Consider the following 24,757-nt stretch of genomic DNA (forward strand, 5'->3'; position numbering starts at 1 on the left):
TCCAACCCCACCTCTTGCTTGCTGATTATTTGAATCTTGAAAGTGGTTGAGAGTTGCTTCCTCTGGTCTCACAGTCTCAACTCTTGCTGATTGAACACTTCAACTAGTGGTTCTGCTATTTAATCACACCTAATTGTGAAGTTTTTTTTTTTTTGCTCCATTAATTGCGGAAGTTATGATGGCTGTTATGGCACAAGGATGATAAAGCTGGAATGGGCAACAGAAAATATGCCCATCACACACCTGAGCAGGTCAAAGTGCTTGAAAGGCTCCATCATGAATGACAAAAACCTAAGTAGGCTATAACATTGTTTTGAAAATTTGAAGAATAATCATGGGCAAAAGAGTCTTTTCATCATTTGTCTTCACCCATTAAAAAAAAAAAACTATTGCTGAGATATTATATCATGACAATGGAGGCCTCTCTTGGAACCTAGGGCGGTGAAGGCCTGAAGGGGATTAAGAGATTCTGAATCTAATGAAATTGTAAGTCCATTAAACAATCTATGGTTTATTTCCTTCTCTTTCTGGATAAGATTAGAGAGTGCGTACTCTGAATCCTAGTGGTATGATCTCTTCTGCATCCTTCTTTAAAATACTCTACCAAACCAATTCCCAGACTCATTTCCACCCAGGGAAAGCCATTTGGAAGGTCCTTCTCCACCAGAAGTCAAAGTATCTGTTTGGAGGCAAAACTTCAAGTAATGAACACATGTGAAGGCTCCAACGGTAATACAAAACTGAGTGCTTGTCCCCTTGTTTGTCTCAAGAGTGTGACCCTGGACATCTTAGACAGCACCATCAAACATCTTTGATTTCTTAACCGCAAATCTAGTGACTTGTCATACAAAAAGACTTGAAATATTAGTTATTCAAAAAAAAAGAGTGAGGTATTAAGGGCATTGCACAAGGACTGCAAGTAAGAGTTAAAAAAGGACATTACCCAATGTTGATCCCAGCCATCAGGGGTCTTGGAAGGGGTAAGCATGATACAGGGTGAGAGTAATGCTAGATTATTTGAGAAATATCCAAGGGAATCATAACTGATTATCTGCTAAGAGGGTGGCAGATAATGGATGGTTTCTCTGTTAGGAATTAGCACAGATTAGTGGAATGGAGGGCTCCTGATTTGGGCAGAATTAAACTTAATACTGATGGGTCCAGCCTAAGCAATCAAATGAATCACAAATAAGAGGAGAAATGAGAGGGAGAGGTGATAGATGCAATACTTAATTCGGTTTTTCAGGGTCAGTTGGGCAAGATAACTTTTTTTTGATAGGCAACAGGAATAATTTATTAAAAGAAAATGGTAATATAATATCGCCATTTCTCAAAAAAATATCTGAGCTAAGATCCCAAAGACTGGTAGTTACCCCTGGCTAACCACACCATTAATATACACAAATATAGCCCCTTTATCTTCTTAAATACAACAATTCAGTTCCCAAAAACAAACATTAGTCACCCCTGCCCATTTTTGCTTTATGGTTGGGCCCAAAACAGCTGCCCCCTTGCTTGGCTAAAGCATTTGCCAAAGAATTTGCTGGTCTTTGTACCCAGCATATTTTAACTGCATGTTCCTCATTAGCCATCTGAATTGCTTGATTCATTTCTGTATCACCACATCTCCTGACTCTCCTTACACAACCATCTTATCACTGTTTTGAAATCCCCTTCAGCTACAAGTCTCTCCACCCCTATCTTCTTTGCCTTTTGCACCCCACCCACTGCTGCCATTAGTTCTGCTTTTATTGAATTACCTTCTCTTATTGGTCCTGAAAACATTGAAAGAATGCCTCCATTCTCCTCCCTTATGAAGACTCCTATACCCAATGGTCCTGGGTTTCCAAAGCTGCTTCTATGAAAGTTTAGCTTCAAGAAACCTCTTTTCAGTGGTATCCAACTCTTTGTCACTTGTACCTTTCTTGATGAAGCTCTGGTAACTGCACCCCAGTTTCTCAAAATACCATCAATTATAAAGTCTAAGAAGAGGTCCAAGGTTTTCACCCAATGAGCCACTCTTACTGTAATGATTTCAATGATAGCCTCCAAGCTTCTCCCTTAATCCTCAAATATACGAGTATTTCTTTCCTCCCAAATAGTCCATATCACTACAGCCATAGTGCTCCTCCACATTAGCCTCCAAATGGTTTCATTGAGAGCTGAACTTTTGACTCTCATTCATGGACTAAAGTCGGCAGCCTTGAACAATTGGAAAGATCTGATTGTAGAGAAGGATTGCAAGGTTGTCATTCATTAACTGTGTATATAAAAAGAGGTTCCTTAGACATTTCAATTTCTAGAAGCAAAATCAATAGGAAGAAATCTGAATGGATTGTTGAAGTGTGTCCTATACATATAGAGATATATAGATAGATAGAGATATATGCCAATTTTCAAGAGCTGAACTCATTAGAGATGGAAGGATAAAAAAGAAATACCATATAGAAGGCATGGTAAAAATCTGGAAAACTTTCTCCACCACCATCTAAGCAAAAGCTTCAACAGGTAGGTGCTTCTTTAAAAACACCAGGTGGTTTTTCTTGTAACTAACATCTAAGAGGTCATTTAGTTCAACCTTTATCAATCAGGAAAAAAAACATAAAATAAAAAGAACTGATAACTCCACAAAATAGACAATTTCAGACAGAACCCAATTCCCCTCCACCAATAAAGTTGAGTTTAGTTGAAACAGTTAAGAGAAATCTTTAAATTAAAAAACCACTTCATTGATCAGTTCCACAATGTATTTAGTGATTTTTCAAAGGGCATCACCACTAATGTATGTACATGTTTACCGCAACACAATCAACCATGGAGTATGGACACGCTCAATCCCCAAATATTTGTGTGTGGTATGGAAAGAACAGATTCAGAGAATCTTTGGATCTAAATCAGAGGCAGTAGAAGTAGCTATTGGCAAGGTGGACTGGGCTATTCAGAGTTGGGCTGGTTGCTTGAATCTTTTTGTGGGGCTGCCAGCTAGCTTAAATGACCTGTGCATATTGATATAGGCACACTTTTTGTATTTTTGGTGAGGGTTTCTCGCCCTCCCTCTTATATATGTGTGTCTACAAGGGAGAGAAAATATATCAGTTCCTACTTTTACATTTTCTTAGAATTACTATTATGAATTTATGATTACTTTTTAACTTCTCAGAAACATCTCTTTTCAAATATAAGGCATCTGGCTATCATTTAACTACAGATAACAAAGCTCTACACTCATATACATCAATACATGTCAAGGATTGCAAAGTGAACCACAGGATATGAGGGATACACCTACCATATGATACGTATGATAACAGATAAAGATTTAAAACCCATTACTTTTTATGACATTAAATTCAACAAATCTCTAAATCCAAACTAATTATAAAAATTAGAAACATACCAGGATTTGCAGTAGAATGCTGGACGAAAACAATAAAGCAAGACCAGCAAGCCTGCATGAAGAAAAGTTTAATTAAAAGATTTCTGTTCAAGCAGCAAAATAAGGACAAGACAAGACAGAAATTTCCAGCTTACACTGCAAACGTATACAGACAATTTCGCAATCCAGCATACCAAAGCACCAAAAAAACCAAAGATGAGTCAGAGCCAAGTATTTGACAAATTTGAAGAAATTCAACATTGTATATAAAGAAATGGCATAAAATACCTAGTAAGAAGAGACTAAAACCTTCCAGTACTTTATCTATCTATATAGTTACATATGGATAATTGGATATAGACATAGATATTGATGTTTTTGGAATTAAAACTTTGTGGATAAAAACAAAGAGTTCCACTATGGTACCCAAAAGGTATGGTACCTAACAAATTAATAACCATACAAAAGATATCTTACTCAAATTCACTGGGGATGCTGGTTGGTTAAACTCCTTTTAGGTACCATACATTTTGGATACAATAGAAATTGCTTACAAACAAATCAAATTTCTTTGTGACTCTGTCTAAATTAAGAAACAACGAACCAAAGAAAATCCCCCAAAAGAGCCAAAAAAAATATAAATAAAAAAGGACATATTAAGGCTTAAAGAATAGAATTAACAACACAAAACCAATAAAATTGTGGATATAATTGCATGGTTGAATTTGTCTTACTTGAGCTCAGATTTTTTTTTACCAGTAACAAAAAACTTTATTAATGATGTGAAGATTTGTGAAACTTTAGATACAATAGGGGGAGGTAAAATGTCTAAACTCCCCATCAACAGAATACAATGAAAGAAAGTTAAAAATTAGCCCAAAAGATAGACTCCCTATTCACCCCTTGCTTGGCCAGCCCATCTGCAAATGAGTTAGCAGTCCTCTTCACCCAGCTTTATTGTATCTCAATGTCCCAGTAGAAGTTCAGTACTGTTATCAGTCTTGAACCCTAATGGATTTCAGGTTCGAAAATAAGAAAGATAAAGAGAAAAGGAGGAAGAGGGAAGAGAAGCAGTAGAACACAAGAGTTGAAAAGGAGGAGCAGAAGCTTAATGTTCTGCCGCCGCCACTTTAATTAATATTTATAGGTTATGCTCATTACATGGAAAGGACAGATCTGCCCTTAGTCTTTACATAACAAATAGAGCAAAAATAAGACTGAAATAAATAACAACTGAAACAACTAAATGACCGATAGCTAACCCTAGGCAAATTAGAACACCTTCTACCCTACGAACACAGTGGGACCGTAGCTGTGGGGCCCACATCAGTGTTCTCTACACTCCCCCTCAAGTTGGGAATAAATGTTTATCATTCCCAACTTGGATAGATCTGCCTCTAGCTTCTTCCGTGGTACAGCTTTGGTGAGGATATCTGCCAGCTGCATGTTGGAGGTGATGTATGGGAGACACACTTCTTGTGATGAGACCCTCTCTCGTACAAAGTGTCGATCAACTTCAATATGTTTAGTCCTGTCATGCTGCACTGGGTTGTGTGCTATATTAATAGCCGCTTGATTATCACAATACAGCATCAGGGGCTTCTCATACTCAATACCCAACTCCTCAAGTAGTGATCTCAGCCAAAGAATTTCAGCCACTCCGTTAGCCATTGACCTGTACTCAGCTTCAGCACTAGATCTGGAGACAACACTCTGTTTCTTACTCCTCCAAGAGACCAGGTTACCTCCCACAAGAGCACAATATCCAGAGGTAGACCTCCTGCCATCAACACTTCCAGCCCAATCGGCATCCGTATAGACTTCCACCTTCATGTGGCCATTGTTCTTGAACAGTATACCTCTACCCGGGCATCTCTTCAAGTATGCTAGTATTCTTTCTACTGCTAGAAGGTGCGTGGTTCTAGGAGAATGCATGTACTAACTGACAACACTAACTGCATAACTGATATCTGGCCGAGTGAGGCATAGATATAGGAGCTTTCCCACTAACCGTTGGAACATAACTTTGTCTTCAAGCAGCTCCCCACTCTCTGGACTAATCTTGTGGTTCTGTTCAATAGGTGTATCTGCAGGTTTGACACCCAGCTTTCCAGTTTCAGCCAACAGATCTAGAACATATTTCCTCTGAGAGACAAAGATCCCCTGTTTAGATCTAGCAACCTCACTACCCAAAAAATACCGTAGTGTACCCAGATCTTTCACCTCAAAATCTTGATGAAGGAGTTGTTTGAGGGACTCAATCTCATGACTGTCATTTCCTGTCACCACAATATCATCAACATATACTGCAAGTAGTGTTAGTGAGGACTCCACCCTCTTGATGAACAGTGTATGATTTGACTGGGCTTGTACATAACCGAACTTCCCAAGGGCTAGTCTGAATCTGTCGAACCAAGCTCTAGGTGACTGCTTCAAACCATACAATGCCTTATTGAGCCGGCAGACCTTCTTACCTGCCTCTGTATCATAGAATCCAGGAGGCAACTGCATGTAAACCTCTTCCTGCAAGTCTCCATTCAGGAAGGCATTTTTAACATCCATTTGGTACAAAGGCCAAGTGTAGTTTGCTGCAAGAGATAATAGAACCGGAATGGTGGTCATCTTAGCTACCGGGGCAAATGTCTCCAAGTAATCTATACCATAAGTCTGAGTGAATCCTTTTGCAACTAGCCGAGCTTTGTACCTCTCAATGGAACCATCCGCATTGTGCTTCATAATAAATACCCATCTGCATCCAACTGGTTTCTTTCCTTTGGGCAAGTCCACTAGCTCCCAGGTATTATTTTTCAATGGGGCATCCATTAAAACTTGCATTGCACCTCTCCACTCCGAGACTGATAGAGCTTCTTGCACTGTTCTTGGAATAGGGACATTAGCAACAGAAGTGAGATAGGACCTGTAGGAGGGAGATAGGCGATCATAGGACAAAAACTGGGAGATGCAGTGGGCTGTAGATGTGGTGCAATGCCGTTTTCCTTTACGGATGGCAATGGGAAGGTCAAGGTCATCTGCAGGGGGTGAGGTAGCAACAATGGAAGGAGTCTCTGTGGGCCCTGAGACTGTAATATCTGGACTTGGAGCCGCATAAGAGGTTGGAGCTGGCCAGGACTGCTGATGACCGGGATCAACCTGCCTGCATCGCCTGTGATAGACTCTCAACTCCCGATCCCCCTGACCACCTTCGCTACTGCAGCCCTCATCACCCATTGGAATAGGTAAGGGAACAGCCCCAAAAGTATTAACCCTGCCCTCACTGCACTCCCCCTGAAGAAAAGGACCCAAATCTCCAAGCTCACTACTAATATTAACCCTGCCCTCACTGCACTCCCCCTGAAGAAAAGGACCCAAAACTCCACGCTCACTACTCTCCCCCTGAGGAGAGACCCGACAATAGTAGGGTGTCTCCTCAAAGAAAGTGACATCCATGGATACAAACTTCTTCCCTGAGACAGGATCATAGCAGCAATAACCCTTTTGAGTTTGTGCATAACCAAGAAAGATGCATTTAGAGGCCTTGGGTTCGAACTTGGAGTGATGGGGACCGAGAAGCTAAACAAAACAGGTACAACCAAATGTTTTGAGGGGAACAGTGAACAACTCCTCATCTGGGTATAGAAGGGAAAAAGGAGATGACATATCAAGAACCCGGGAAGGTACCCGATTAATAAGATATACTGCCGTGAGGATAGCATCGCCCCAGAAGCGAATAGGGACATTGGAGGTAAACATAATGCTTCTAGCCACCTCCAAGATGTGCCTATTCTTCCTTTCTGCAACTCCATTCTGCTGAGGTGTATGAGGACAAGTGCTCTGGTGAATAACCCCATGAGTAAGAAGGTAAGATGCCAATGGCTTAGCAAAGTATTCCTTTGCATTATCAGATCTAAGAACTTTGATCTTGGCATCAAACTGGGTTAGGATCATTTGGTGAAAGTTTTGGGTCAGGGTGGGAACCTCGTCTCGTGAACACATAAGATAAACCCAAGAAAACCGGGTATGATCATCAACAAATAACAAAAAATATCTGTACCCACCCATGGAAGGAATGTGATATGGCCCCCAAACATCCGTATGCACAAGATCAAAAGGACGATTGCTCCTTTTATTGCTCAACGAATAAGAGTGTCTACAATGTTTAGCAAACTCACAGCTCTCACATTGCAACTGGGACAACTCAACAGACTCAAACAAATTAGGAAACAGACTCCTTAAGGACCGAAAAGACAAATGACCCAATCGGTTATGCCAAAGCATAACCGAACTCACACTCTGGGAAACAAGTGACTTCTTATCCCCTGACTCTTTCTGGCGTGAACTCTCCCCGAGCAGATAAATCCCATTCGTCTCACGGCCAGTCCCAATCACCTTCTTCGTCTTCAGGTCCTGAAAAACACACCGGTCAAGGAAGAAGGTTACTGAGCAATTCATGTGTTTGGTAATACTACTGACTGAAAGAAGATTAGTATGAAGCTTAGGGACATGTAAGACAGAAGACAAGGAGATGGTATCTGATAGCTTGATGTCACCCTTGTCAGAAATGGAGACAAGAGAGCCATCAGCAATAGATACTTTATCTCTACCAGAAGATAAATGATAAGTGGTAAACAATGAAGGCAAGCTAGTCATATGGTCGGATGCACCTGAATCTATTACCCAACAGGGTTCAGTGGTACCTGGAGCTGAGGCATGGCAAGCTGAGGCTCGAGTACCTGAATTTGCGGAAGCAAATGTGGCGGGGGCTAATGGTGACTGCGGTGGCTGAGCTGAGTTCCCAACTTCCCCTTCCAACTGTATAAGAGCAGCCCAAACTGCGGCTAAGGTCTCTAAGAATGTGCCTCTTGTGCCAGACGAGGGTGCTGAATTAGTATGCACTGCCACATGAATGTTACCCTTCTTGCTTCTTAACTTTGCCGGGACCAAATAAGGGTGTAGTTTCCAACATGTTTCTTTTGTGTGTTTGGGTTTCTTACAATGCCCACATACCACATAATTGTTGTTCCCAATACTGCCTTCTGCCTGATTCTTAAACTCCATTTCGGTCAAGAACTAGAAGTCTCAAAAATAGGGTTACTACAGTCAAAATCAGCACTTGGACTATCAACCACAATCACAAAATCAGTATAGAACCAATCTGTACTCACAGTAGATGTACACGAAATAGGTATAAAACTGATCTGAAATCAGTAACCACACACAACAGCAACAGTCCAAACTGTTTTCACCCCCTTAGAAGAGTTTGAAACCCCAAAAGAAAACTGAAAAACAGTTTGAAGAACAATCTGATATGCTGGAGCCGAATTGGGGTTTTAATCAGTCCTAAAAGCAAATTCTCAGCCGTACACTCCAGACAGTACCGTACGGATAAGGCTTGTAGTAGGGTTAATATGAAACCCTAAAACTGATCAATGCTGAGGAGAGAACTATTAGGGTTTGCCGCAGTATTAGATCACAAGGTTCAGTCCAGTACTAGGGTTTGCCGCAGGATTAAGACAAAACCCTAGAGAATAGAAAGATAAACCCTAGAGTGGTTCGGCCACCCTTGCTAGACAGGTCCAACCTATCTTCTCTGATAGTACTTCTCTCAGAAAATAAAAAACTTACAATAGGATGTTGTTCGCTGCCTTCCAAGGTTACCCGAACCCTAGCCTTCTCTGATTCTTCCTGATCACCAACTCGTTGCAACCGTGGCAATTCTTCAAACAGCTGCTAATCCTCTGGAGATCTCCAAGAACCAGTCAACGAACTCTACTTTCTCAGCTTCCAGCCTTAGATGGTTCTCATGTGGTCGGCTGGACTAGACTCACATGAGAAACCCTAGCTCTGATACCAAGTAGAAGTTCAGGACTGTTATCGGTCTTGAACCCTAATGGATTTCAGGTTCGAAAATAAGAAGAAAGGTAAAGAGAAAAGGAGGAAGAGGGAAGAGAAGCAGTAGAACACAAGAGTTGAAAAGGAGGAGCAGAAGCTTAATGTTCTGCCACCGCCACTTTAATTAATATTTATAGGTTATGCTCATTACATGGAAAGGACAGATCTGCCCTTAGTCTTTACATAACAAATAGAGCAAAAATAAGACTGAAATAAATAACAACTAAATGACCGATAGCTAACCCTAGGCAGACTAGAACACCTTCTACCCTACGAACACAGTGGGACCGTAGCTGTGGGGCCCACATCAGTGTTCTCTACAGTCCCTACACAGCCAAATGAATTTTTTCTGTTCATTGTTATAGCTCCACAAACCACTGTCCTCTTCCTTCAGCCAACTAATCACCACCTTTGAGTCACCTTCCAGGACCAAATGTCTGATATTTAGTTCCCTTGCTCTTTGGATTCCTTCCAGAGCTGCAAGGATCTCAGCCCTAAGAGAGTCTCCTTCTCCAATAGGGCCTGAGAACATAGCAATAACAATCCCTTCCTAATTCCCGAATACTCCCCCAATCCCAGAAGGCCCTAGATTCCTTAAGCTACTGCCATCAAAATTCAGTTTTATAAATCCAGAGGGAGGAGGGGACCAAGAGGGACTAAGAGTCCTCTTACACAGAGCAGAAGCAGCTATCTCTTTCCAATTTCTTAACAATTCAGCCACAGGGAAATCTGAGAACAGCTCCATAGATTTCAGCCAGTGGGCAACCCTGAAAAGTATTAGGTCTAATACTTGAGCTCAGATATGACCATATTTTCTCTTTTAAAAAGGTAAAACTTGCCTACAAATTGAATGATTGATCTGTCCAAATTCCAAAATATCTTTAATTGGAGAAAGTGCTACCATCCTCTCAAAGAAAGTATTCAAATGATACCTACTTAATACCGAACATATTTATTTTACTACATTTATCTGAAGTAGGGCAATATCTAACAGTTTCTATTAGGTTTTATTACAGTGAAGTATTTTAGTGTACAGAGAACTGAGCTAAGTAAATAACTAATGAATGTCAATAGTAACCTAGAAGTGGAAAGTGACTTTAATGTTGTAATCAGATGGGTCAAAAATATGGAAACAATTCTTTGGCAATGTAGAAACATCATGTGAAATATCAAAGTACTATAATAGGGACATAACTATTAAAGCCAATTGGGTGCGTAGGTCAGCTAACACCTTGGTTGATGCTATGGCCAAGCAAAGGGTGAACAGAGGGGAATTGTTATGGGGACCAGTGGGGTGTTCCTGATGTACTAGAAACAGATTTAGATCCATGTGTTAAAGGGAAAGGGGCTGCCAGCTAGCCTGTAGGGTTGCTGGCATATCGTACATATTGAATTATTTTATTATTTATTACTTATTAGATTACCAAAAAAATAATTTTTTTCTTCATTAAAAGCATAGGTACTGAGCCAAAAATAATGGCTCAATGGCAACATAAAAGAAATAGAAGCTGCCATACAGTCATTCATTGGGTTAAAACAAAAGAAGAATCCTCCTGCTTTTCCACAGATGATATCCAGAGCAGTGGCTTCATCATCATTTGCATGCAAGGTGCAACTGACCCAACATGATGCAGGTATCTCCATTAGACAACAACTAAAATGAATATTAAAGGTTGTTGTTGTGGAAACCCAGGGGAGTCAGGCATTGGTGGAGTATTCAGGAACCATACAGAGGAGGTCATATTAGCCTTCTCAGGACCAATTGGTGTTGAAAACTATAAAAGAGCTAAGCTACCAGCTATACTTTCAAAGACTGAGATTATGCCTATTTACTGGGCCACATTTTCTGTATAAAAATATAAGTCACTTTCTGTATTTTTTTTATTGCACCACCCTCTACTTTTCTCATTGTAGTTAACAAGCAGGAAGGCACATGCATTGCACGTGGTATTATTAGCAGAAAGGAAAGATAATAGGTCCACTTTATGTAGTTCTTCTGAATGTATTGAAGCATAAGTTATTATTCACTTTATATAGTAATAAGTAAATGTTAGAGTTAGCCGAATAAGGGTAGATTAGTCAACTCACCTTGGTTAAGTTATGAGCTTATGTGGCAGTCTTATTAGAGGTTCTCTGTCCCATACTTAATTAGAGCCTAATCACTATTAAGAGGTCGACTGATAGGGTTTAGCTATCAGGTTCGACAGTTCTTTCATCTTCTTCTTCTTCTCCTCTTCTTCTTCTTCTCCTTCTCTTTCTTCTTCTCCTTACTGGTTCGGACTACTGTAGCAACAGTAGAAACACGGTATCAGAGCCAGGTTCGTGACCTGCTTCAGTTTGTGCTTCAGTTCTCTCCTTTTCTTCTCTGGGGTGTCAATGGAGAAAAGTGGTTCGTCCCAGGCCTGAAACATCTCAGCTCTTCTTTTTTTTCTGGTGCGCAGAACCTCCTTTCCTAAGAAAACAACTTCAGTAGTGAATGGTTGGCTGAAGCTCTCAAACGAAGGTTGGTTATCTCTTCTCTTTGTGCTGTTGGTATTTCTGGGTTGAAAATCTTCAAGAACTTGAGAGGACTGATCAGAACCTAGAGAACTAGGTTGGTTGTTGCCCTGGTTCTTGGAAAAATTCCAAGAACAGGCTGTGTTTACAGTGACCAAATGGTGTAAGGGCTGCTGCTGGTGGCCGAATGGTGTAGGGGCTACTGTAGGTGGCCGAATGGTGCAAGGTGTAATGCAATGGTACTAGTTGAGTTCTTGTTGGTCTTGTGGTGCCCTCTTAAAAGCGTTAAAGCAGGTCTGTATTGTGTGTGACAGCTATGGCTGTGTGGTGGTGCTTGTGATGCACAAACTCTGTTGAGTAGTTGTAAGAGAGCTTGCATGTGGTTAGTAAGTGCTGAATTAATGTCGGTGTAGTCTGTGTTTTTTGTGAAATCAGTAGTGGTGTGGATAAGAACAAAGGCGTGTGTATCTATCATTGTGTTTAGGGACTGTTGTAGGTTCTGAAACATCAAACTCTTGACAGCAGCACTTAGTTGGTGATTGGGAATTCAGATTAGAGGCAGCATTGAAAGAGTATCATGGCAGCAATGGGAGATGGCTGTAGTGATCAGAAACCTAGTGTGGTGGTTTCCTCTGACTATCTAGGTGTACAGATGACCTCAATTAAACTGAATGGTGAGAACTATGTTCCATGGGCCAAGTCGGTGGAAGTTTTTCTCAAGGCAAAGAAAAAAGTGAAGCATGTGAAAGAAGATAAACCACCGGCTGACTCTCCAGGGTTTGATGATTGGGAACAGAAGGATGCTCAAATCATGACATGGCTATGGAACAGTATGGAACCCAAAATAAGTGCCAACTTCATGTTCTTAGATACAGCTAAGGACATATGGAAACATGCCAAGAAGCTATATTCTGGGCAAGATAATACTACAAGGGTATATCAGCTCTATCAGGAGTACTTTGGTCTGCAACAAGGAAATAAAACCCTAGAAGAGTACTATGCCAGTATGAAGAACCTCAGAAATGAACTCAGTGTCTATCATCCTCTCACTCTAGATGTTAAGGTTCAGCAACAACAGAGGGAACAACTAGATGTCACAAGGTTCTTAGTGGGGTTGAAATCAGAGTATGAACCAGTTAGGGCCCAAATATTGGGGGGCTCTACCCTTCCTACACTTGAGGAAGTGTTTGCTTGGCTTCGTAGGATTTCTTTGGGACAGACAGAGAATCCCACACAGTCTGATAGATCAGCTTTTGTGACAGCCAGAGGAGGTGGACGTGGTACGAAAGGGGGAGGACATGCCTCCCGAGGAGGTCGTGGTGGTTACATATTTGGCCGTGGTGGTGGTCGTGACTCAGGGGGAGGCCGTGGCAAAGAAAAAAGCAGCTCTACAAGGAAGTGTACCCACTGTGGCAGAGAAGGACATTCGGTAAATTTCTGTTATGATCTCCATGGCCGCCCTCCCTCTAAATGGGCCAATCATGTTGTTGCTGGTGGGATTGATGTCAGTGATAATCAACAGGCAGACCTAACTCCTTCCACATCTACATCTGTTTCCGAAAGGGAGATGGTGAGTGTACCGCGTGATGAGTATGAGCGGTTCCTTCAGTCCACTTCACAGCACACTACTGCTACTCTTGCCCACTCAAGTATAGCTTGCCTGTCATCTAAAACCTCTCCTTGGATTATTGACTCTGGAGCCTCTGATCACATGACCAGGACTCCAGGTGTGTTCTCTTCTCTCTCTGAAACTTCCACATCTCAAACTGTTACCATTGCCAATGGTTCCTCCTCTCCCATCTGTGGTGTTGGCAATGTTCACATGGCTTCTCTTTCTTTATCATTTGTTCTATATGTCCCTAAGTTTCCATTCAATCTTATGTCTGTTAGTAAATTAACCAAGACTCTTAACTGTTCTGTTACTTTTTTCCCTTCCTCTTGTGTTTTTCAAGATCTCAGGACGGGGAAGAAGATTGGTGGGGGGCATGAAGCTAGTGGATTGTATTATCTTGACGGTGGTGGATCGTCAGTTGCACTTTAGACTTCACCCACTCCTCTACAGTGGCATTGTCGACTGGGACATCCTTCTCTCAAGGCACTCAAGATACTAGTTCCGTCTTTGAGTCATTTGTCAGTGTTTTAGTGTGAGTCGTGTCAGTTTGGGAAACATCGTCGTGTTTCCTTCAGTCCTAGAGTTGAAAGTCGTATGTTGAGTCATTTTGCTTTGGTTCATTCAGACGTTTGGGGCCCGATCAAAATAGAGTCTTATAATGGTTACAAGTATTTTGTCACTTTTATTGATGATTGTTCAAGAATGACATGGATTTATTTAATGAAAGAAATGAGTGAATTATTTTCCATTTTTCAAAAATTTCATGCTGAAATACGTACACAATTTGGTGTTCCAATCAAAGTTCTTCGTTTAGATAATGGTCGTGAATATTTTCTTACTTCCTTTCAACAGTATTTAGAACAGCATGGCATCATTCATCAAACTTCATGTGCATCCACTCCTCAACAAAATGGGGTGGCTGAACGGAAGAACCGTCATCTCCTTGAAACGGCTCGGTCTATTCTTCATCATATGAGTGTTCCTAAACGGTTTTGGAGTGATGTTGTACTTACTGCGTGTTTCCTCATTAATCGGATGCCCTCCTTTATTCTTCATGGTCGGTCTCCCTTCTCTATCTTGTTCCCCACCTTGTCTCCCTTTCCATTAACACCTCGTATCTTTGGTTGTATGTGCTTTGTTCACAATCTGAGTCCTGGAATAGACAAGTTGGATGCACGCTCCATTAAGTGTGTCTTTCTTGGCTATTCTCGGACTCAAAAAGGGTACAAGTGTTACAATCCCATTACTCGGAAGTGCTATGTCTGTCCTGATGTCACCTTTTTTGAGTCTGTTCCCTTCTTCTCAGGAACTGAAGCATCTTCGTCTCCACCTTTACTTCCTCTTCCTCTTCCGGTCAGTGATCCCGTTCCGGGTGTTCCTATTGGAGTTGACTCGTCACCTCATCCAATGTAGATCCCTACTGAACGACCACCAATTCGGCAAGTGTATACACGTCGAACGACACCGGCCCCTCCTCCAGGTTCTACCTTGTCCGCGGATCCTGTCGTTTCTCCTATTGCTGAACCCTCAGAACTTGTGTTATGGGCCCGGGCGTAGGATCTCGTCACGGGTCGGTCCACGGGGAGAACCTCTTGCTTCCCCTCACGCCTTCCCTTGCGTGCAGACCCTATTGTGGAAAACCGAATGGGTGATTTGTCCAAGAGACCACCCGAACTCTCCTCACTCTTCTCTTGACTAGAAAACTGAATGCCTTTATTTCAACTCATAGCTCCTTAAATAGGAGATTACAAAAGGGGGTTCCTTGTTGGATTCGGCTAGGCTAGGGTAATCCCTATCAAACTCAAACTTCTACTTCTAAATAAATTACCTACTTCTAATGGTAACACAACTCCTACCTCTAGTGGCAAACCGAACTCTTACTAAGAAGATAAGATAAGATAAGGATAAGGGATGAGGGATAATACAGCTGGCGGTGAGTTGGCTAGAGTGGCAAGGTAAGTGGGCCCCTGATGAGCTGTCGTGTGGCCCCCCCTACTACTGCTGTCGGGCGGTGCGCGCGTCTCACAGTGCTGCTGTCGTGTGGTGCGTGCGCGCTGCCGGGCGGTGCGTGCTGCTGCCTATGAGTGTGTCTACTACTTCTGTGTCTGCAACAACTTGATCTACCCATTGCCTTACGGAAAGGTAAACGTAGTTCTACTCTCCATCCCATTTCCAATTTTGTTTCAGTATCTCGCCTTTCCGCCTCACATCGCCAGTTTGTTTCACTATTGTCATCTATTTCCATACCTAACAATGTCCAAGAGGCTCTTAGTTCACCTGGGTGGAGGCAGGCAATGGAGGAGGAACTCTCTGCTCTTCAGCATACTCACACGTGGGAGCTCACTACTCTTCCTCCTGGTAAGCATGTTGTGGGTTGTAAATGGGTGTATACTGTTAAATACTTGCCAGATGGTAGTGTGGAGCGTCTGAAAGCCAGACTTGTTGCTAAAGGTTATTTACAGTTGTATGGAGTGGACTATATGGAGACCTTCTCTCCAGTGGCTAAGATTAGCTCTATCCGTGTGTTAATTTCCCTAGTAGTTATGTATGATTGGCCCCTATTTCAACTTGACATAAAAAATGCCTTCCTTCATGATGACCTTATAGAGGAGGTATATATGGAGCAACCACCTGGGTTTGTTGCTCAGGGGGAGGCTGGTAAGGTGTGCAGACTGAAAAAGGCAATTTATGAGTTGAAACAATCGCCTCGTGCTTGGTTCGGGAAGTTTAGTGAAGTGGTGAAGAATTTTTGAATGAAACAATGCCAGGTTGATCACTCAGTGTTCAGCTATGACTCAGAAGCTAGAAAGATTTTATTAGTGGTCTATGTGGATGATATTGTCATAACTGGCAGTGACAAATTGGGGATCGACAAACTAAAGGTCTTTCTGCAAAATCATTTTCAAACAAAAGACCTTGGGACATTGAAGTATTTCTTGGGTATAGAAGTTGCTAGATCAAGACAAGGTGTAAACCTGTGCCAAAGAAAATATGTTCTCGATCTATTGGACGAAACAGGACTGTTAGGTGCAAAACCGGCTAAGACTCCTATGGAACCAAATGTTAAGTTGAGCAATGATACAGGAGAAATATTTGATGATCCTGGAAGGTATAGACGACTAGTGGGGAAGCTGAACTATTTGACTATCACGAGACCAGACATCTCCTTTGCAGTCAGTGTGGTGAGCCAATTTATGCAGAACCCTCGTATATCTCACTGGGATGCAGTTCTTAGAATTGTAAGATATCTGAAGGGAGCTCCGGGCCGTGGGCTATTGTATAAACCAGGAGGAAAACTTAAAGTAGTTGGGTACACGGATGCAGATTGGGCGAGCTCTGTGTCTGATAGAAGATCTACTACAGGTTACTGCACATTTCTTGGAGGAAATCTTATGATGTGGAAGAGGTGGCTAGAAGCAGTGCTGAAGTCGAGTACAGAGCCATGGCACACACTACATGTGAATTAGTGTGGTTGAGGAATCTCCTACAAGAAATCGGGTTCCACATGGATAAACCTATGAAGTTGTACTGTGACAATCAAGTTGCGCTCCATATCTCATCCAACCTTGTTTTTCATGAGAAAACAAAGCACATAGAGATTGATTGCCACTTTGTGAGGGAGAAGGTTCTTACTGGAGAGATAAGCACAGAACATGTAGGCTCAAGTGATCAGTGGGTAGATTTGTTTACAAAAGCCTTAAGCTCAAGGAGAGTGAACTATATATGTAACAAGCTGGGATTATATGACATATATTCTCCAGCTTGAAGGGGAGTGTTAGAGTTAGCCGAATAAGGGTAGATTAGTCAACTCACCTTGGTTAAGTTATGAGCTTATGTGGCAGTCTTATTAGAGGTTCTCTGTCCCATACTTAAGTAGGGGCAGTTTAGTCATTGTACATTTAATTAGAACCTAATCACTATTAAGAGGTCGACTGATAGGGTTTAGCTATTAGGTTCGACAGTTCTTTCATCTTCTTCCTCTTCTTCTTCTTCTCCTTCTCTTTCTTCTTCTCCTTACCAGTTCGGACTACTGTAGCAACAGTAGAAACAGTAGATATTCTTTTATCTACTAAAAGCAAAGCAACAAGTCATTCAGTTCAGCAACTTCAACTGTTATAAAATTAATTTATTAACATTCAAGGATTTCTTGTTTGCACCATTGATCATCCTAATTAGTGCCTATTTGGGAGGGCTGGAATGCAGTGGCTTCTGGCTTTCCTAGGACGGATCCACACGGACAGCCTATAAGCTATGTTTGGTAAAAAATTCGTAGTCCAAATAGCTGCCAGTCAATCACTTTAAGGGCTGTCCACTTCAGCCTCTTTGAATAGCTTATCCAGAGCACTTCAAATAGCTGAATCTTCAGCTCATCCCTCCCAAACGGACCCTTAATCTCTATTTGCATCCCATCACTGGAACCTCCTATCCTCTTCGCAATAATCTGACAGAAGGCTCCTTTATACCGACTAAATGTTCCACTACCATTTCAATTCCTAATTAATCAAGTTTGCGCTAAATGTGTCCCATTTTTTTATGAAACATGGCTAGAAATTTCCTACAAAGAGGTGTTTCTGCTTCAATGTTCATCTAAATATTACAATTTCAAGTAAATAAAAGTAGGATTTAGTTATGAGGACACTCAAGTTCCTCTGCAAAGTCTGATCATAGAACATCCTTTGTAAGGCAAGACTCAGCCTGAATCCTTAGGCTGGTCATTCAGCCAGGTTGATCCCAAGTCTAAGACAGCTGATATTTAAATGATGTACTGATTAAGTACTGGGTCTCTGGTGGTCGAGTTCTGATGAATCAGCCTGGAGAAAGGATAGATCTAATAGTGTAGTGGCTGTTCTTACATTTTTGGCTTTTGGGCACCCTTTTATGATCTAGCTACTGCACCTTCCCCCAAGCACACATGCATACCAAAAGGAAGATGAAAAGAAAAGAAAGAAGACATCACCTTTGCCCCATTTCTTAAAAAAGTGCATCATATATGTAAGTCAGTACGTCTGAATTTTGTTTGCTTTTATGCAGTGTGTCCATATTCATTTTGTTATATATATTTCTTGATTCTCTACATTCACATTTTAGGGTTTTGGAGAATCCTAGCCTCCATCCAAGTGGAGTGTACTTTGTCAAATTTATTTCCTTTACATGATTGGAATATAAAGCTAGAGTGAAATTAGACTCATGCTATGGCCTATTGTATTAACAGTTGATGATTTTGCTGAAAACATCTCAAAAAAAGAAAAGAAAAGAAAAGGTTGTAAACTTGTAATGATTAAGTACTTAACATTTACACTTTACACTCTAATCCAGTGTTTTAAAAGTGAGAATGGCAACTAAAACACAGGATTCCTACTTCCTAGAGATTGAGGTGCAAGACACAAGGTAAATAACCAAACAAAGTGAGGCACCACTTCTGAAAAAGCAATCAAAAGAAAATTTCAATATACAACAATATCATCATTGTCATCATCTAAGCCTTGTCCCAACCATATGGGGTCAGCTACATGAATCCTGTTTCGCCATTCCATTCTGGTCAGTGCCATATCCATTGTTAAATTATGAGAAAGGTTCAAAGTATCGGAAATGCAAGGTGTATTGGAAAGACAATTTTAAGAAACGTATCGGGATACGTTTTAGATACGCATGGATACGGACGAAAAATCAAGATACGCATAAATATGATAGGAAATTCAAATAAATCATAAAAAATATATTAGTAACAATACTTACAAGTTTTATATGATTGTAAATAAGTCATTTAAATGTAAAAAACCATAATTTAATGTTTATATAAAATGTGACATATCAAGATATAATTAATAACCGTTGAAAAATGATGGAATAACTAAAATGTGATAAAAGCAAAAAAAACTAAAATGTGAATGTACATACATCAACTTTCAAATAACCAATATAATTTATCTTAATATTTATTAGTATATAAATTTTAATAATTAATTTCAGCATTTATTAATAAGCACCACTAAAAAAAAGATGAAACTTACTTAAAACTAAAAATGTATATAATTGTAAGTTGTAACAAACAAATTGGAGTGGCTTAGTGGCAAAGTTATGGGCATTAAAATCTAGTGACCAAGGTTCAAGTCTTGCTATTGCTAACATTTGTAGTTTTTATACTAACAAAACGAAATTAATGAGAGAGAGGATCATTAATTAATCGAATTAATGAGAGAATTGGAATTAGGCACTAAAATTCAAATTTGAATTTAAATTTGGTTTAAATATGGGACTAATTAACTAATTAATGAAGGAGAAGTTAGACATAAATACAGGAGTAAGAAACTACATTAATGAGAGAGATTCTGTTATGGACGCATTCGTGGGGAAGAAGTACCGCCGCCGGCAGCAGCAGTAACGTGGGACCCTCATCAAATTATCTAGCTAGCTACAGTTCATCTTAACTAATCCTTATCTTATCTGCTTTCTTACTCTTATCTTATCTGTTCCAATAAGGATTAGTATAGAGTCTGATTTATCTTAGGGAGTTTTTATCCTTCTTGAGTAGGGAGTCTTATCTATCTTATCTGTAAGCAGTTTAGTTAGTCTTATCTAGGAGTCTTATCTATCTTATCTGTAAGCAGTTTAGTTATCAAGGAGTCTTCCTACAAGGACTCTTACCTCTTGTAATCTCCTATTTAAGGAGCTGAAATTATTGAATAAAGATATCAAATTTCCAGTCAAGAAAGAGAGTAAAAGGAGAGTTCGGTGATCTCTTGGACAAATCACCCTCTAGGACGCCAAGATAGGTTCAGCTAGGAAGGGGAGGAACAAGGGAAAACAGGAGCTTTTCCCCGTGGACCGACCCCTGACGATATCCTATTCCCGGGCCCATAACAACTTGGTATCAGAGCCAACCATCATGGGAGATCTGGAGCAGCTATCATCCAGGGTCCACGAATTGGAGCATAGGCTCGTGGAAACCAGCGTGGAGGTTCGTGAGGTCAAAGACGATGTCCGGGAGCTGCGACGCTTGCTGGAATCGTATTTCTCTAACAAGGAGAGGAATCCAGAAGGGGTTGTAACCAGACTTGACGGAGTCGTCCGGCGAACAGCAGGTCGTCGCCCCGGTAGCCGCGGTCATTCCCAAGTACAGCAGGCTGAAGTTCCCTTCATACAACGGCGCCAGAGATCCTTTGGGATGATTGTACAGATGCGAGCAGTTTTTCCGCAATCAACGGACATGGGACAGCGACAAGGTAAGCTTGGCCGCATTCCACATGACGGAGGAGGCACAGCTCTGGTTTTATAAATTGGAGCAGGAGGAACCCGGGCTCAGTTGGACCCAATTCAAACCCTACGCCAATTCCAGACCCCCCTTGCCAGAGCAGCTTCGGTACGACCGGACCAGCAGGTAGACATGTTCACCGCAGGGTTAGCAGAACCCTTGAGGGTGGATATGGAGATGCAACACCCCCCCCCCAACCTGGTTACAGCCATGAATCTAGCTCGCACCTTCGAACGAAAGATGCAGCTCAGCCACGAAACCTTCAGTATGGGGCGGCCTCCATCTGCATGGGCATACCCGGAACCACTCGGAATGGTTCCATCTTCAGCAACCATCCAAGAACGGAAACCACAGACGAGTCACAATTCCAGATCAGCATCCAGTGAGGGGGGCAGCATTGTTGCACCCCCTATTAAGCACTTGTCCAGGGCTGAGATGGCGGAACGCAGGGCGAAGGGACAATGTTTTAATTGCGATGAACTATACTCAGCAGGGCACAAGTGCAAGAGACTTTTCTACCTCCTGGTGGAACAAGAGGACGATGAGGATGAACCTGTTATGGACACACCGCCTGACAGCACATTACGGCGCAGTCACAGGCAGCAGCACGCACCGCCCGGCAGTGCCACACAGCAGCACGTACCGCCTGGCAGCGCACAGCACGCACCGCCCGGCAGCGCGCAGCACGCACCGCACGACAGCAGCACGCGCCACACGGCAGCAGCACTGTGAGACGCGCACGCCGCCCGGCAGCAGTAGTAGAGTGGGACCCACACGACAGCTCATCAAGGTGGGTCCACACTTATCTCTTCTCGCCAACTCGCCGCCAGCTACTCCATCTTATCTTATCTTATCTTAAATAGGAGTTGTGTTACCATTAGGAATAGGTAATTAGGAGTTTGAGTTCAAGTTGGAGTTTGAGTTTAATTAGGAATTTCCTTCTGTAATCTCCTATTTAAGGAGCCACGAATTAATGAAAAGGCATTGAATTTTCGATCAAGAGAAGAGCTTGGGAGAGTTAGGGTGATCTCTTGGACAAATCACCCCCTAGTTCGCCACAATAGGGTCAACACACAAAGGGAAGGGCAAGGGAAGGCTAGGAGTTTTCCCCGTGGACCGCCCCGTGACGAGATCCTACGCGCGGGCCCATAACAGAACCCCCTTCATTGGAACCCGATCCAGGAGGGCTAAATCATTCCACCTATCCTGGACTCCCTTGAATGAACTCCAAGACACATATCCAGATTTCGAGCTTGAGGACAAGCTCGTAGTCCAGGAGGGGAGTAATGTTATGGACGCATTCGTGGGGAAGAAGTACTGCCGCCGGCAGCAGCAGTAACGTGGGACCCTCATCAGATTATCTAGCTAGCTATAGTTCATCTTACCTTATCCTTATCTTATCTGCTTTCTTACTCTTATCTTATCTGTTCCAATAAGGATTAGTATAGAGTCTGATTTATCTTAGGGAGTTTTTATCCTTCTTGAGTAGGGAGTCTTATCTATCTTATCTATAAGCAGTTTAGTTAGTCTTAACTAGGAGTCTTATCTATCTTTTCTGTAAGCAGTTTAGTTATCAAGGAGTCTTCCTACAAGGAGGACTCTTACCTCTTGTAATCTCCTATTTAAGGAGCTGAAATTATTGAATAAAGATATCAAATTTCCAGTCAAGAAAGAGAGTAAAAGGAGAGTTCGATGATCTCTTGAACAAATCACCCTCTAGGACGCCAAGATAGGTTCAGCTAGGAAGGGGAGGAACAAGGGAAAACAGGAGCTTTTCCCCGTGGACCGACCCGTGACGAGATCCTATTCCCGGGCCCATAACAGATTCGGTATTAAATATAAATTAACCAAATTAATGGAAGAAGGGGAACGAAACAATTCAATTTGTATCGGCTTGTTTCGGGCTCGTATTGGCTGATACATATCCGAAACAGCCCGATACGGACCTGTATCGTCCGATACATACGAAAAGAAATGGAACAATACATATCGGCCGATACGGCCCGATACGTTACGATATTTTAAACCTTGATTATGAGTGCTTAAATCATTTCTTATTATTTTCACTCAAGTCCTTTTTGGTCTGCCCCTGGCTCTTTTAGGGTTCAATGTTAATGGCTTAGAATACTATGTTGTCAACACATGCTTACTTCCATGCGTTCAAGTCCTACATAAACTAAATTGTTTAAATTCTAAGCATTTTTTATAGGAAACGGTAACTTCATTAGCTTGAAAAACAGAAATACAACTGTCACCTATAGAAGTAAAAGGTGACCCCTGATCATAAAATCAAATTATAACACAGCCCAAAACAAAGACTCTCTATTCACTCCTTGCCTTGCTAGATTGTCAGCTAAAGCATTTGCTGACCTCCTAGTCCAATTAACAAGTACACCCATCTCTCTTGTGAGGCTCAATAATTCCCTTACAGGTTGCCTAAGGGACCACATTCCCAAACTATTTGTTTGCAACCAACCTACTACTAATTTTGAGTCTCCCTCCACTTCTACCTGTTGAATACCCAATTGCTTAGCCAATCTGAGACCTTGGCGGAGGGCCAACGCTTCTGCTCTAAGCAAGTCCCCCAATCTTATTGGATCAAAATACATAGCTAGGATCCTTCCTCCCGCATCTCTAAACACACCCCCAATTCCAGATGGTCCAAGGTTCCCCACAAAGTTGCCACCAAAGCTTAGTTTCACATTACACTGCAAAGGAGGGGACCAAACTGCTTGTATGGTAGAACATGAAAAAGAAGACCCTGCTATTATACTACATCCTCTAGTCAAGTCATCCATACAGACATCCTTGAAGAAGTAGAGTTTTCAGCCAATGTAGCATTGATGACAATCCCTTCTATATAAGTTCAGGAACTGGTTTTTCTTTCCCTTGGAAAATCCTGTTATTTCTCTCTTTCCAAACTAACCATAGGATAGCTGCCCTCATTGTTCTCCACGTCACCCTTCCCTTCTTCTTTGGTTGTCGAAAGAAAACTAGGGTCAAGGAGATCCTCTACACTTGAGGGAGGATTCCACCTGCAATCAAAGAGAGAGGAGAACCAATCCCAAATAAGAGCAATAAAAGGACAATATATTAATAAATGATTCATCATCTCACCACTTCTCAAGCACAAGATACAGACATGTGGAAACAAGCACCAATTTGGTCTTTTTCTTTGAAGCACTTCCATGGTATTAATTTTTTGGAGAACCACTTCCCAACAAAAAACCCTTACCTTTGGAGGTACGAAAGCACTCCAAACTTCTTTAACAAGAAAGGAGGTAACCAGGTTTGTTGGGAGCACCAAAGCATTGAAGAAGGAAGAACAAGAAAAACAACCTGAAGAGGTTTCAGTCCAGATTCGACTATCACGACAGGATTGGTCCAAGAAAACTGAGCTGAGAAGAGAAAAAAGTTCATTTGCCAATCCCACTTCTAAGTCCCTCAAACCTCTCCTTAGTCCTAGATCCCAAGAATCCCCAAAGACATGAAAAGAAGAAATAACTAGAAATTTTTTCAAAGAGAGGGAATAGATGAGTTCTATTCAACATTAAGTTGCATATTCAAAAAAAGATTGCAACAAGCCAGGTGAGGAACATCTAGGTTTAGGAGAGGAGCACCCCACAAAATAAGCCTCACTTGGGATCCTATGCATGCACAAGACACACCTTCAAAAAACTACTCTATTACTCTAATCATTAACAATAAAGAATCTTTCTGGCCAGTGATCCCAAGGAAGTGTCATGACCCACCTGATAACCAGACATACAAACATCCAGTCACAAAACCAGCTTCTATATAGGAAAATTAATAAATTCTCAAACGCATCCATTTCTAAATACGGTGCAAAACTGTTTTGTCCGACTCTTGGTTCAATCGGCCTCGATAATTTGGTTGACCAGTAGGTACCTCATTTCAACTCCGCAACTATTGTTGAATTACCATTTCCAAGATTCACTTGTTTGTTCACAGCACCTCCCCCCCCCCAAAAAAAAAAAAAAAAAAAAAATGTAAAATTAGTAGAATAAGAAACCCAGGACATCCAATTCCCATCATCTGATATTGGCAATGACCTTAAAATCATTATGATAAGCACCCAAGACGGTAATAAGACCAAGCCCAGCATACAGAA

The 24,757-nt window shown here is 41.5% G+C and overlaps 1 protein-coding gene across 4 annotated transcripts in view; it reads right to left on the reverse strand.

The window, feature by feature from the left end:
* Positions 1-24,757, reverse strand: part of LOC104591338 (Vacuolar protein sorting 55 (VPS55) family protein) — a 40,595-nt gene that overhangs the window by 15,271 nt on the left and 567 nt on the right. For 3 of the 4 annotated variants that reach the window (XM_088889915.1, XM_088889916.1, XM_088889917.1), the window contains exon 1: positions 3,398-3,412. The gene's annotated coding sequence lies outside the window, so the exon portion shown is untranslated. Of the gene's footprint in view, positions 1-3,397; positions 3,450-24,757 lie in introns of those variants that run through there. The other variant, XM_019196305.2, reaches the window with a different exon arrangement.

The sequence above is a fragment of the Nelumbo nucifera genome, chromosome 6, assembly GCF_055504915.1.
Source record: "Nelumbo nucifera cultivar China Antique chromosome 6, China Antique-T2T, whole genome shotgun sequence".
Classification (NCBI taxonomy): domain Eukaryota; kingdom Viridiplantae; phylum Streptophyta; class Magnoliopsida; order Proteales; family Nelumbonaceae; genus Nelumbo; species Nelumbo nucifera.